This window comes from Lissotriton helveticus, chromosome 1_1, assembly GCF_964261635.1.
Source record: "Lissotriton helveticus chromosome 1_1, aLisHel1.1, whole genome shotgun sequence".
Classification (NCBI taxonomy): Eukaryota; Metazoa; Chordata; class Amphibia; order Caudata; family Salamandridae; genus Lissotriton; species Lissotriton helveticus.
Window position 1 is genome coordinate 175,404,810 of NC_136057.1, and position 14,808 is coordinate 175,419,617.

Here is a 14,808-nt window from a genome sequence, read left to right on the forward strand (position 1 = left end):
TTTTAAAGGATGGAAGAACTGAGCAGAAGTTGACCTAACTCAAGACTGAGCCCACCCCAGCCCTATTGGCCTCTCAGTATAGGTCACACGGCATGTACACATAATTTCGGACTGTGCTGCCTATTTTATTTCCTCGAGTTTTTTCAAGTGCATGTTTATGCAAAAGGAAATGCATGTTCTACTAAAATAAATTAAGGATAGAAGATAGTTTAAGTATGCATGTCTGTCACTCCTCTTATCATTTAAGAGTGAATATATGCTTTTTAAATATAATTTCTCTTTTGTGTGTTTGAGATATTATATTCTTGTTTGTTGCCCTGGATGGTAAAGATGATAGTTTATTTTTTTAGAGCTTGGTTCCGAGTGAGTAATCATTTGAATATTACATTGATCTCAGGCAGTCAAAGTTAATCAATTAACCAGGTGGCTCAAAGCACAACTACTCACCCGTTAGGGTCTCAAGGCGCTGCGGGGCTGGGGGTACTAATGGTCTGTCAAAGGCGCTGTGTAAAGTACTTTTATGTGGCTAAATAGCCATAAAAAGATGAACACCAATAAAAAACACATATTTAAAAATACAGATTCAAAAGGTATAAATAAAATGTTTGAGGGACCAGCCCTAGTATCCTAAAAGAGTGATTCATATATAAAACAATATAGTAAGTTCTAGGCATGAGATTAAAGTTTTTATACAGAACTGATCATGCATAACATCACAGGATCAAATAGGCACTCTGCTTAACAACTTAGTTAAAAGCATAGTACAGAAAAGAGCTTAAAATGCATATCTTTGCTGATCCTTAGAGCTTTCCGGACATAACTAATAACTGCGTGACGTGTACACTGTACGTCCAGTCACTGTAAGAAATGGAGACTTAACATGGGAGATCGGAGATTGTTCGCACGCAATAAAGGATGTAAAAAATGCACTTTGACCATAATGTAGAACCGCAGAAAAACGAAAAATGATTAAGGGATTGCTGAGTGGTGTTGTCACAAGGGCAGTTAAGCAAGGTAGATAACCAGGGGCATATTACCAACAACTAGCGATAATTATCGCTAAATTGGCTTAGCGGGAATATTTATATCGCCGCCCTTCACCTGTTTTTATCGCTGAGATACCTTGCTATTAGCAAGGTTTATCTCAGGAGCGATAAAAAACAGGCGAAATGCGAGAATATCGCTGTCAATACAGCGATAATTCAGGCATTACCGTGACAATGCTCTTAGCCATGTTATCCACCTCTCATTGGATAACATGGCTAAGAACTGGTCAGGGCAGGTGTTAGCTTTTGGAGATATTCGCGCTTAGCGTGAATATTTCCAAAACTACGCCTGTGTTGATCATAGGCGATAGCGATTGCAGCGACTGTTTTCAGTCGCTGACATTTTGGCATGCCCACTTTGCATGTCATTAGCGATAATTATCGCTGACATGCAAAGTGGGCCCCTAAATGCCCGCTATCGCCTACAAGCTGTCGCTAACTGGTGTTAGCGACAGCTTGGTAATAGGGCGATAAAATGATCGCCGCATTAGCGGGAAAAAGTTCCGCTAAAGCGTCGATAATGGCCCTTGGTAATATGCCCCACGGTGTCCTGCTCAGAGAAAGCTGGCAGGAAATGAACTGTGCAGAATCTAAAACGAGTTAAATAAAATCTATGTTCAGGGTTAGGGATCAATAATAGGTCAGATTCTGTCCCTTCAGTAGTCATGCTATCTGGATGACGGCTAACTGTATCCATCGCCGGAATCTTGATGGTGCTAATGTATGTTCTGTGCTTATAAAAAATAGGGCCATATTATCAAGAAAGGGCGATACATTATCGCCGCTTTTATCGGCAGGAAACTGCCTCTAAGGCGGCGATAATGGGCTTGGTAATATGCCCTTGTGAATTCCCATAGAAGCCCAGGTTAACACCAGAACCTGGGCTTCTATGGGAATTCACAAGGGCCTATTATCAAGCCCATTATTGCCGCTTTAGCGGCAGTTTCCTGCTGATAAAAGCGGTGATAATGTATCGCCCTCTCTTGATAATATGGCCCATAGTTTTTACCAAAGCCCTTGAGTTGTTATCGATTTCATTTGGGGAGCTACATAAATTAGGAACACCCAGTACTGAAAACGTTCTTTCAATATAAGTTAGCCAAGGCAGAATCCCTAAAATCTAGGGGCCTATTAGCAAGAAATAGCGATATTTATCGCTAAATGAGCTTAGCGACTTTTTTTTATCGCTGCCTATCACTGGATATTTTAGCGGAGAAAACATGCTATTAGGAACGTTTTTCTCCATTGTGCTAAAATTCTCCAGCGAAGACGGGCAAATGCGAGAATATCGCTGGAAATCCAGCGATATTCTCGCATTAACGCCAATGGGGGCTTAATCTGATAATCCAGCACCCATTGACTATACAGGTAAATCAACTTTTTAGCAGGCGTTAGCTTATAGCGATAATCGCGCACTTCGTGATTTTTTTTATCGCTTCGCCTGCCTTGCTAATAGGCGATAGCTGTGTTAGCGACTGTTTTCAGTCACTAACAGTTTGGGTACGCCCACTTTGCATGTCATTAGCGATAAATATCGCTGACATGCAAAGCGGGCCCCAAACCTGTAGCTATCGCTAACTGCTGTTAGTGACAGCTTTCTAATAGGGAAAAAGACCCGCTAAAATGGCGATATTGCCCTTGCTAATATGCCCCCTAGTTTGGCACAGTCTGCAAGTAATTGGCGTAAAAATTTGGTGTGGGGGAGTACACGAGATCTTCAACCTTAGGATCTCAGTAATAGAACGATGCAGAATAGTCGGGAAAATCAATAATGGACTTGGGCCCAGATAAACAAACATTTTAAGCTGGGTTTGAGTCACTTTTGTGACTCAAACCTGCATGCAATATTTTGTGGGGTATTTACTATCCAGCACATAACATGTTTTGCACTGGGATGGTGTCTGAAAGCAACACAAATAAGCATTTGCAATGTAATAATTCTCTCTTTATCTGTTTTGATAATTAACACATACATTAAAGGCATTGTCATTTACAATGCTAGTAGCTCAAACTCTTGTACATGCGAGACCCTATTGCATTTCAAAGATACGGCCATTGTTCCGGGCTGCTTGGAAAGTGAAAGCACGCATGGCGTGTTGAATGTTGCTGGAAAGCACGTTACCCCTACAGTAGGTGAAATTCCTGAAAATAGTGCTTACAGACTAAATTAGACCTACCAAATGAAGTAAAAGGGCCAGTCCTCATCGGAGGTTACAAATGAAGACAAGGCCATACTGAGGAGGGACTAACAAGCCTATTAACAAATGATAAGCCAGCATTTAGGAAGGACAATGACACAAGCCAGTGACAAATATGGGTAGAGAGTGGGCGGGCACTTCAAGTCCATACTCAAATATCGACCTAAAATGTATATAAAAGGTGATGGATGGAATTCTTGAATTAATCTCAGTCACTATTAACTACTCAGGCCGCATCCCAGTCCCTCATTAGTTTGCACACTATGCCACATCAGTTTGGACCCAGCTATATTCAAAACAGCGATGACCTTGCTCCAATGGAAAAGTCCAGCCCAATCTGCCAAGATCTTCCTTGGACCGCCAGAACACAAGCAACCAAGGACCATTTTCACCCTAGCTAAGGGCTCATCCGCCCGGTATAGCTTGGTCCCAGCGACACAGTGTGCACAAGATTCACCTCTGGGCATATTCACCATTAATTCAAGCATTCCATACATCACTTTTGTATACTTTCTTATGTTGCCCTAAGTGGAACATACTAAGTGAGTGAATTTGCTGTAGCGTAATTGCGTGAAATTACCTAAAAATTATGCAAGATTACATGGAATTATGCGAGGATCATGACACAGCCTTTAGCAGGATTTTCTTATAGCAAAATACACCCTTGTGTCCAAAATGGACCCGAGGATACATATAGCACTAATAAAACAGCACTAAATGTTAAAAAACATGAACAGCGGCAACCACTCACACAGGCTAAATTAATTGTTTCTCTGCTCCTGTGGTAGGATTTTTGTGAAAAATACTCATAAATACACAAACCTGCATAATCACGTAATTTTTGGTATTTTCAAAAGAGTAACAGAAAATTTCCAAAATGACTCTGATTACTCTTATAATATCACCCAGGTCTACTTAAGACGAGGACCATGAATGCTCACCCCTCTCCTGATGCTTCATGTCTTGACTACGAAAGTCAGAGCCTTTGGCAGACATAAGCCAACATGGAGTGACGGGCAGTCCCAAGTCATGCGCTCAAGCCAAGGAAACATGAACGAAGCACGATGACCTGTGAATAAGGCTGCATGCACAGCCCCTTCTAAAATACAGGTCACATCAGTGGTACATGTGCGTTATCTCAAGGGCATATTCCTTCATTTAGCTGGGGGCGTGGTTATCTCAAAGGCTTATTCCTTCGTTTAGCTGGGGGCATGGTTATCTCAAAGGCTTATTCCTTCGTTTAGCTGGGGGCGTGGTTATCTCAAAGGCTTATTCCTTCATTTAGCTGGGGGCATGGTTAACTCAAGGGCATATTCCTTCATTTAGCTGGGGGCGTGGTTATCTCAAAGGCTTATTCCTTCATTTAGCTGGGGGCATGGTTAACTCAAGGGCGTATTCCTTCATTTAGCTGGGGGCATTGTTAACTCAAGGGTTTATTCCTTCATTTAGCTGGGGGCATGGTTATCTCAAAGGCTTATTCCTTCATTTAGCTGGGGGCATTGTTAACTCAAGGGTTTATTCCTTCATTTAGCTGGGGGCATGGTTATCTCAAAGGCTTATTCTTTCATTTAGCTGGGGGCATGGTTATCTCAAAGGCTTATTCCTTCATTTAGCTGGGGGCATGGTTATCTCAAAGGCTTATTTCTTCATTTAGCTGGGGGCATAGTTATCTCAAGGGCTTATTCCTTCATTTAGCTGGGGGCGTGGTTATCTCAAAGGCTTATTCCTTCATTTAGCTGGGGGCATGGTTATCTCAAGGGCTTATTACTTCATTTAGCTGGGGGCATGGTTATCTCAAAGGCTTATTCCTTCATTTAGCTGGGGGCATGGTTATCTCAAAGGCTTATTCTTTCATTTAGCTGGGGGCATGGTTAACTCAAGGGCTTATTCCTTCATTTAGCTGGGGGCATGGTTATCTCAAAGGCTTATTCCTTCATTTAGCTGGGGGCGTGGTTATCTCAAAGGCTTATTCCTTCATTTAGCTGGGGGCGTGGTTATCTCAAAGGCTTATTCCTTCATTTAGCTGAGGGCATGGTTATCTCAAGGGCTTATTCCTTCATTTAGCTGGGGGCATGGTTATCTCAAAGGCTTATTCCTTCATTTAGCTGGGGGCATGGTTATCCCAAAGGCTCATTCCTTGATTTAGCTGGGGGCATGGTTAACTCAAGGGCTTATTCCTTCATTTAGCTGGGGGCATGGTTATCTCAAGGGCTTATTCCTTCATTTAGCTGGGGGCATGGTTAACTCAAGGGCTTATTCCTTCATTTAGCTGGGGGCATGGTTATCTCAAAGGCTTATTCCTTCGTTTAGCTGGGGGCATGGTTATCTCAAAGGCTTATTCCTTCGTTTAGCTGGGGGCGTGGTTATCTCAAAGGCTTATTCCTTCATTTAGCTGGGGGCATGGTTAACTCAAGGGCTTATTCCTTCATTTAGCTGGGGGCGTGGTTATCTCAAAGGCTTATTCCTTCATTTAGCTGGGGGCGTGGTTATCTCAAGGGCTTATTCCTTCATTTAGCTGGGGGCATGGTTAACTCAAGGGCTTATTCCTTCATTTAGCTGGGGGCGTGGTTATCTCAAAGGCTTATTCCTTTATTTAGCTGGGGGTGTGGTTATCTCAAGGGCTTATTCCTTCATTTAGCTGGGGGTGTGGTTATCTCAAGGGCTTATTCCTTCATTTAGCTGGGGGCATGGTTATCTCAAAGGCTTATTCCTTCATTTAGCTGGGGGCGTGGTTATCTCAATGTCTTATTCCTTCATTTAGCTGGGGGCATGGTTATCGCAAGGGCTTATTCCTTCATTTAGCTGGGGGCCTGGCTAACTCAAGGGTTTATTCCTTCATTTAGCTGGGGGCATGGTTAACTCAAGGGCGTATTCCTTCATTTAGCTGGGGGCATGGTTATCTCAAAGGCTTATTCCTTCATTTAGCTGGGGGCATGGTTAACTCAAGGGCTTATTCCTTCGTTTAGCTGGGGGCGTGGTTATCACAAAGGCTTATTCCTTCATTTAGCTGGGGGCGTGGTTATCTCAAGGGCTTATTCCTTCATTTAGCTGGGGGCGTGGTTATCTCAAGGGCTTATTCCTTCATTTAGCTGGGGGCGTGGTTATCTCAAAGGCTTATTCCTTCATTTAGCTGGGGGCGTGGTTATCTCAAAGGCTTATTCCTTCATTTAGCTGGGGGCATGGTTAACTCAAGGGTTTATTCCTTCATTTAGCTGGGGGCATGGTTATCTCAAGGGCTTATTCCTTCATTTAGCTGGGGGCCTGGCTAACTCAAGGGTTTATTCCTTCATTTAGCTGGGGGCATGGTTAACCCAAGGGCGTATTCCTTCATTTAGCTGGGGGCATGGTTATCTCAAAGGCTTATTCCTTCATTTAGCTGGGGGCATGGTTAACTCAAGGGTTTATTCCTTCATTTAGCTGGGGGCATGGTTATCTCAAGGGCTTATTCCTTCATTTAGCTGGGGGCATGGTTAACTCAAGGGTTTATTCCTTCATTTAGCTGGGGGCATGGTTATCTCAAGGGCTTATTCCTTCATTTAGCTGGGGGCATGGTTAACTCAAGGGTTTATTCCTTCATTTAGCTGGGGGCATGGTTATCTCAAGGGCTTATTCCTTCCTTTAGCTGGGGGAATGGTTAACTCAAGGGATTATTCCTTCATTTAGCTGGGGGCCTGGCTAACTCAAGGGTTTATTCCTTCATTTAGCTGGGGGCGTGGTTATCTCAAGGGCTTATTCCTTCATTTAGCTGGGGGCGTGGTTATCTCAAGGGCTTATTCCTTCATTTAGCTGGGGGCATGGTTATCTCAAAGGCTTATTCCTTCATTTAGCTGGGGGCCTGGCTAACTCAAGGGTTTATTCCTTCATTTAGCTGGGGGCGTGGTTATCTCAAGAGCTTATTCCTTCATTTAGCTGGGGGCGTGGTTAACTCAAGGGCTTATTCCTTCATTTAGCTGGGGGCATGGTTATCTCAAAGGCTTATTCCTTCATTTAGCTGGGGGCATGGTTAACTCAAGAGCTTATTCCTTCATTTAGCTGGGGGCCTGGCTAACTCAAGGGTTTATTCCTTCATTTAGCTGGGGGCGTGGTTAACTCAAGGGCTTATTCCTTCATTTAGCTGGGGGCCTGGCTAACTCAAGGGTTTATTCCTTCATTTAGCTGGGGGCGTGGTTATCTCAAGGGCTTATGCCTTCATTTCGTTGGGGGCGTGGCCCCATGGAAATGAGGACCAACTTTGCCTCTACGCCGTGTCTATAATACAGTGCAGGCACAGGGGCAAAGAGACCATCTGGAGATGCCACAAAGATGTGTCACACAGTCAGGATGCCTTTCAAAGGTGATCCTTAAGAGGGAGAAAGATGGTCCCACGGGCCCTTAGGCACACCCATGCACGCGAGTGCAGTCATGCACTGGACCCGCCTGCAGGGGGATCCGTCTCCCTTTTAAAGGTACATGGGGTTCAGCCTTATCAGTGAAAGACTGTCCAACAACTTCAAACAGTGCACTGAACCCAGGTCAGGAGTAAGTTTATGGCTGAGCTGGGGACAGCACATTCATTGTGATAGGGCGCACTGGTTTGGTCTGTGCACAGTGCACTATGCACGGTGAACATAGTTCAAGGCGCATCGCGTCACTGACCAGGCCAAAAATCCCATTATGTAATCTGAGCCCCAATGCCTTTGGAGTTGAAGGCTGTCATACTCAAGTCTACCTCCAACTGAAGAGACAATAGAACACAAGCCTGGTAAGATACCTAGAGAGAAGCTGATTGGTAGACTTAGACTGCCTGGGCCCGATTCACAGAATGAATTTAAGACTCAATCCTAAACTTACTACTATTTTGGTATTCACAGAATGCACTTACTACTTTTGGCATTCACAGAATGAACTTACTACTTTTGGTATTCACAGAAGTTAGGATTTTGTCTTAAGTCTGTCTTAAGTTTATATTAAGACAAACTTAAGACAAAATCCTAACTTCTGTGAATGCCAAAATAGTAGTAAGTTTAGGATTGAGTCTTAAGTTCATTCTGTGAATCGGGCCCCCTGTTTTTACCTGTGGGAAAACACAAGACTCTGAGAGAGCGCAAACTGATATAAATGTATGAGTACATCACACTTACCTATAGTAAGCACAAGTCATGATGAGAAATGCCATGAGTGCTAATAGTATCTGAAATTATATTCTAAATATATAGCTAATATAGAGATTTAAGTAGAAATGGAACGAATACAGAAATGTGTGACATTATATGATTTTATTAGACGTGATTATTTTGAATCTATGTCGTGTAGCTGTTAACATATAAGATGGTCTGTGGTAAAACGCAGAACGTGGTAGGCCTCAGGGCCAGAGCTGGAGCTAAAAGGGAAGGTGTTTCTTTTCACGACACAGATTGTTTAACGTTTTTGGTCATTGCATTAATGGGCCATGATATAGAGTAATGTTTTCTAAATAATAGAATAAGAGTTTTAACATGCTTTAATTAAATGAAGAAATTGAATGCTATAATCATAATGTGAAATATTGTAGGCCTGAAATGTTTTAGCAGTGATTTACACGTACATGTCTGGGCTGAGAAATGTTGCAAGCCTTTTAGAAGTCTATGAGAGTTGGGTTCTTGGCGGCAGATATCTGTCTGCAACAGGAAAGGGGGGATCCAATTATAAGTGAATGAATAGAGGTCTGTTCAGTAGACGGCCCAGACATGGAGGAGGGTTCTGGAATGTTTAAGGGGTATCAGCGGGCCGGAGAAGAGATTGAGAAGCAAGGTCAACTCTAACGTCTGAGGCCCAATACAAAGCATCATGGAAAAAGCCTGAAGTTGCACCACGTGAGAGGCGTTTCGCAAGGGGCGTCTCAAATGTTGTTGACTGTTTTGTATTAGGGACAGCACCCCTGGGTGGAGTTAGAGCAGAGACCTGAGGACCCTTTAGAGAGCGGATGGGTAGGCAGTGAGGGGTCATGACTGGAGAACTTTAGGTTTTCACCAAGAGACTTAGAGTGGGTGACTTCCCTTGGGGGTCATTCATTGCTGACACCTTTGTTAGGTTGGGATTTGGTTAAGTAGGGATACCATCTAGAACAGGGTAGGGACGCCTAACCTGTGTTTGTTTTCCTCCAACCTAAATGAAGGAGAGATATGCGTCTATGCTGATAGCTTTGCTATTTTTAGAACTTGTGTTAGTGATTTCTGTTGCTCGTCTGAGGGCTTTTCGAGAGCACATGTATGTAATTGGACCTGTGTATCTCGTGAATCTCATTCTGAGATGCTTGTATTTGCAGCTCATTATATCTTTACAATAAACTTTTGAAACCTAGAAGTTGTCCGTGATCTTTGAGAGTAGAGTCCTTTCTTGGGTGAACTAATTTGCAGATAGGTGTACTGTTTCCTTCCAAGACAGGCAATAAAGGTTCAGTCGACCAGATCGAGGTTTGGATCAATAGATATAAGGTATCGATCAAAATCTCGCCCTTTCAGTTGGTAGCAGAGGATGGTTGCCTTCTTGAGGACGGTGACCTAGGCCAGGTTAGCTTACCCCAAGGCCCCTAGAAATCGATGATCGGAAGAACAGCCCGCAGATGAAGATCCGGATGACGTGAGACAGAAAAAGCAGCAGTATCAGAGAGAGTGAGTATAAAGGGTTATGCGTGTTAGATTGCGGTGTTTTTGTATTGTATCTATGTTGTAATGTTTGGCGGAGTTGAATGTCTGTAGAGTGACTGTGGAACAGGTTGTGAGCGCGCGCAACCGGTGGAAATCTTAAGTTCAAGGAGAGCTTAAGTGGTTCGGGTGTATCGGACACCCAGAGTAATTGTCAACTAGTGTGAAGGGGGTCATGAGGTACCATTGATCACCCGAGAGACCGAGATAGGGGGAACGTAAGAGTGAGTGCGTGAGTAACGGACGCTGGTCGGAAGTTACTGTGTGTGTAAGTAACCTATCAGAGAGACGATAGACATCTCGTCAGTTGTGTTGACAATTACAGATAGACTGTGGACGTACAGTCGAGAGAAGTGACCGCTTGGTCGGAAGTAGTCATTTTTCAGTGTATGAATGGGACGCATGCATAACCGGGAGACGAGTTGAGAAAGGAGGGGTGCTGCTGCGAAGCGGAGAAAAGAGACGTCAGGTGGTGTCGCGCAGTGATTGGCTGACCGGAGAAAGACCGCGCTGTGATAGGCCAGCTAGCGAACACGTCATACAGGGTCGCGACGTGATTGGCCGACAGGAGAAAAACCGCGCTGTGATAGGCCAAGCTAGCAAAGCCGCGACAGGATTGGTGGATTGTCATCAGGAAGTAAACAGAGTAGCGAGGCTGGATTTTGTGCGCATAATTATGAAGTGTTTTAAATGGTTGAAAGCGCTGTTTAAGAAAGAGAGGAGAGGATCGTATGAAGGGGAAGAAGCCCCGCCGGAGGGTACGCCAGCTCGTTATATGGCAGTAAATGTTGGGTTGCATACGATCCTTTGGATATCAGAGTGGAGTAAGATTACTGAAGGAAATGAGGAACTGACGTTCCCGAAGTACGGGACGTTCAGATTAGAGGTGTTACATCGATTGAAATCAGTCATGACCTCAAAGAGACCCTTGCCTAGACCAACCCAGTTTGAAGCTCTTGAAGCATGGCTTAGGGCAGCGCATGAAAGGAATATGAACAGACGACAAGAAAGGGTGAAACGCTCGGTAAGGGCAGTACAGGATGCCAGGTGGGATGCGGATGCTAAAAGATGGAGAGTGCATAATTTGGAAATAAATAAACTGTACCCAGTGTTAGAGGCGCCAGTAAATAAAAGCCCCATAGAAGAAGATGACGAGAGCGAAACAGAGGACAGCCTGATAAACAGATTACTGACAGACAGGCCACCCCCGTATAATAGAGCAGGGGGAGAGGTCGAGAATACTGAAGGAGAAAAGGGGGGCAATGCAGGAGAGCATAGACCGCTTCCCAGTTCAGAGTGGGATCCTGAGCCAAAGAAAGAGTTGCTCCAGCCTAGTCAGGTGCAACAGGTAGTCGGTAGGTTTGTGGTACAAAGAGCGCCGGAAACGGAAAGCGCCACATCCTACCCATTACCAGATGCACTACAGGTACCTGTTACCATAGGTCCTATAATATCGATATATGACCAAGAGAGAGCAAAAGGGGAAGAACGGAAACGGAAAGACAGAGAAAGAGCAGAGCAGGCAAGGAGGAACGATACCACTAATTCCCCAAGTCAGATGCCGATACCCAGAGAGTGGAGCACCCCGATGCACACAGCAGGGGACCCAGGAGAAGATCCTGGGGGCCCCAGATGGCCAATGGATCTGAGGGGATCTGGACGAAAATCCTTTCAAGAGCTAAATGAGTACATGAAGCAGTGGGATGAGGCAGTGAAGGCTCAAAAGTGCATCAATGCTGCAGAAGCAGAAAGGGAAAGTCAGGACAGCAGAGCACGGACTCACTGCGGGGCTGGGGAGAGTAGCCCGGAGTGGGACTGTAGAGGGAGTAGGGGAGTCACCCATTGGGCCCGGAATGGAGGTAGAACAGACCTGGAAAACGGGGGCCCAGGGAGTGGAGGGGTGGCGTGCCCAATACTCAGTGAAGGGGAGAGGAGAGCGCAAGAGTACAGGAACAGCTTTAAGTGTCCACACTGTGTGCCTGGCACCAGAGAACAGAATGGGAGTTGTGAGAGGTCGCACCATAGTCCCTGTGATAACAGAAATGAGCGCAGCCCAGGGAATATGGGGAACCAGGAAGGATCGTATCGGATACTGAGCGATACGAGGCAAAGGGAGTGTAGCGACCAGAGGGAAAATAACAGAGAGATGTGCGGTGAGAGGAGAGAAGAAGACGAGAGTGGGCAGAGAGAGAGTAGGGATAAAAGGCCCGTGTTCCATCACCTTCCAAGATTGGATGGCCGAGCATGGGACCTGGAGAGATGGGAGCAAGGGAGGCCACCCATTAATTCTCCTGAGCCCAAACGCAGAGCTCGAAGTTGGGATGGTAGGGAGACCAGTGAGCCCCCTTCGAAAGACATATTGCGAGCTGAGATAAAAGCCAAGAGACTTGATGTCTCCAGCTTAAGGTCAGATCTGGATGACATGGTAGATGGTACCCTGCCTTTAGAAAGAATGGAAATGTATGAACAGGATGAAATACTGTATATGGCAAAGGACATCACACGAAAGGCGAGAGCAGTCCATGAGAAGTTAGTCGAACTAGCAGGCAAATATATGGTGGACTTGTCAAGAACCAAAGCATTACAGGGTAACCACAGGCTACATTACTCAGATCGAGATCTAGATGAGAGGAGAACGATTGGGCTGAAAACACACATAAGGGAACTGATTACTGGAATAAGGACATGGAGGGCACTAGATAAGTGGGAAGAGAGGTGGTCCAAGAAAGGGACCGGCAGAAGAAGCATGATTGGTATAACACCAGGACAGCAGGGAATAGAAGCTTACCCTTTGCGTGAAGTTGCCAATGGGAGCTATGTACATGTCCCTTGGAGTAGGGGAGATTTAGCTGCTTTTACCACATCTTTCCCCAAGTTACGAGAGAGCCCCGTGGAGTGGTACAAGCAAGTCGAGAGGTTTGTAAAGATCTCAAAAGTCTTATGGATAGATCTGAACACGCTGTTTGACATTGTAGTACCAGGAGATCTGTGGACAGCATGCAAGGTTAGCGCTGAGTGGCCCACAACGGAGCCAGAGAGAGATGCTAGGACTAATGGGCCGTCCGAGATCGTGATGGCAAAATTCGAGAGAGTGATGACTTGGCTGAAAGAAAAAGTGCCGATGCAAGACATAGATTGGGTCAGAATAGACAGAACGAGACAGGAACCCAAAGAGACAGTCCATGAATATTACGAGAGATTGCTGAAGGCGTTTAAACAGTATAGCGGCTTGGATGTAATGGATCCAAAGGACATAGGGCAATTCGTGTCCAAGTTCGTCCTGGGACTGAGACCGGATATTAGTTTAATGATTCAGCAACACTCGATTTGTTGGCAAAGTAGACCCCTAGATGAAATACTGAGATATGCCAGGTACTGCTGTGATGAGGTAGACTCCAAGGCTAAGAAACTAAAAGAGAAGCTGATGGTGGTACAATTGCAGGCAGCAGGAAAGGGGGGACCGCAACAACAGCAGCAAGGGACAGGTACAGGAGGTAAGAAGCAGTACAGTCAGAACAAGGGTAATGAGGAGAGTACTACCTTTAGACCCAGAGTAGACATAGCTACCTTGAAGAAAACGACTAGGTGCCACCAGTGCAACGAGTTGGGGCATTGGAAACGCGAGTGCCCTTACAATGTAGAGATCGGAGAGCAAGAGATAGAGGAGGAAGAGGTTCAGAGCGCACCTATGAGAGGGGCGACGCCATACCAAGGAAAGGTGCTCAAAGGGGGGGGGGCTCCTCCCCGAGCCCAGTTCCCGCAACCTCCTCGAGTAGGGAGTATGGGTAAGACCTATAGACAAATGCCCCTGTTTGTAGAAGGTGAAGAGTGCTATTATGTGGACCCATTAACCGGACAGAGAGTGGAAAGAGAAGACTGCACCCTCGGGGCAGCCTTAGAGGTAGATCAGAGGGGACCCTATGTGGAAGCAGAAGTAGCAGGGTGCCCTACGACATTTCTGGTGGACACAGGAGCCACTAGATCCACGATCAGATCAGCTGCAGTTCCAGACCTGCCCATGTCTGGAGAGACCATACAGGTGGTAGGGGTCGCAAACAGGAGAATAACCAGCCAATTGACAGAACCGGTACAGGTGAAAATAGGGAAGTACAGCGATGAGCACCAATTTGTGGTTTGCGATTCAAGCCCTGTGTGTCTGCTAGGAAGAGACCTGTTGTGCAAATTGAATTGTACTATATACTGTACACCCCAGGGAGTGGAGGTATTGACTAATGATGATGATGCAGATTTCAAAGTTGCAAACTCAAGAATATGTGTGGAGCTGTACCCTACTTTGACAGTAGACGAGCTTCCCTGGGATTTGAGAGAGACAGTGGCATCAGAGGTATGGGATTTCACTGGGGAAGAGATTGGATTGGTCAAAGGGGTGGACCCAGTGAAAATTGTAGTGAAACCGCATGCTGAGTTCCCAAGAACACCCCAATATAAATTGACTCCAGAAACGATTGCAGGCATAAAACCCGTGATCGAGTCCATGATTAAACAGGGAATACTGAAAGAAATCGTGGGTAGTCCATGTAACTCCCCGATTATGGGTCTGCAGAAACCAAATGGGAAATTCCGGATAGTGCAGGACCTTCGAAAGATTAATAACATAGTCGTTTCATGTTGTCCAGTGGTACCGAATCCATCAGTGATACTGTTTCAGATTCCATTCCAAGCTGAGTGGTTCACTGTGATCGATCTTTGTCAGGCTTTCTTTTCGATCCCTTTGGACGAAGATAGCCATTTTCTTTTCGCATTTAAGCTGGAAAATCGCGTCCTAACATGGTGTCGTATCCCTCAGGGGTATACAGAGAGTCCATCGATCTTTAACCAGCTTCTGAAGAAAAATCTTGAAAGTCTAGTGCTGCCCCAGAAGTCAGTTCTGGTCCAGTACAT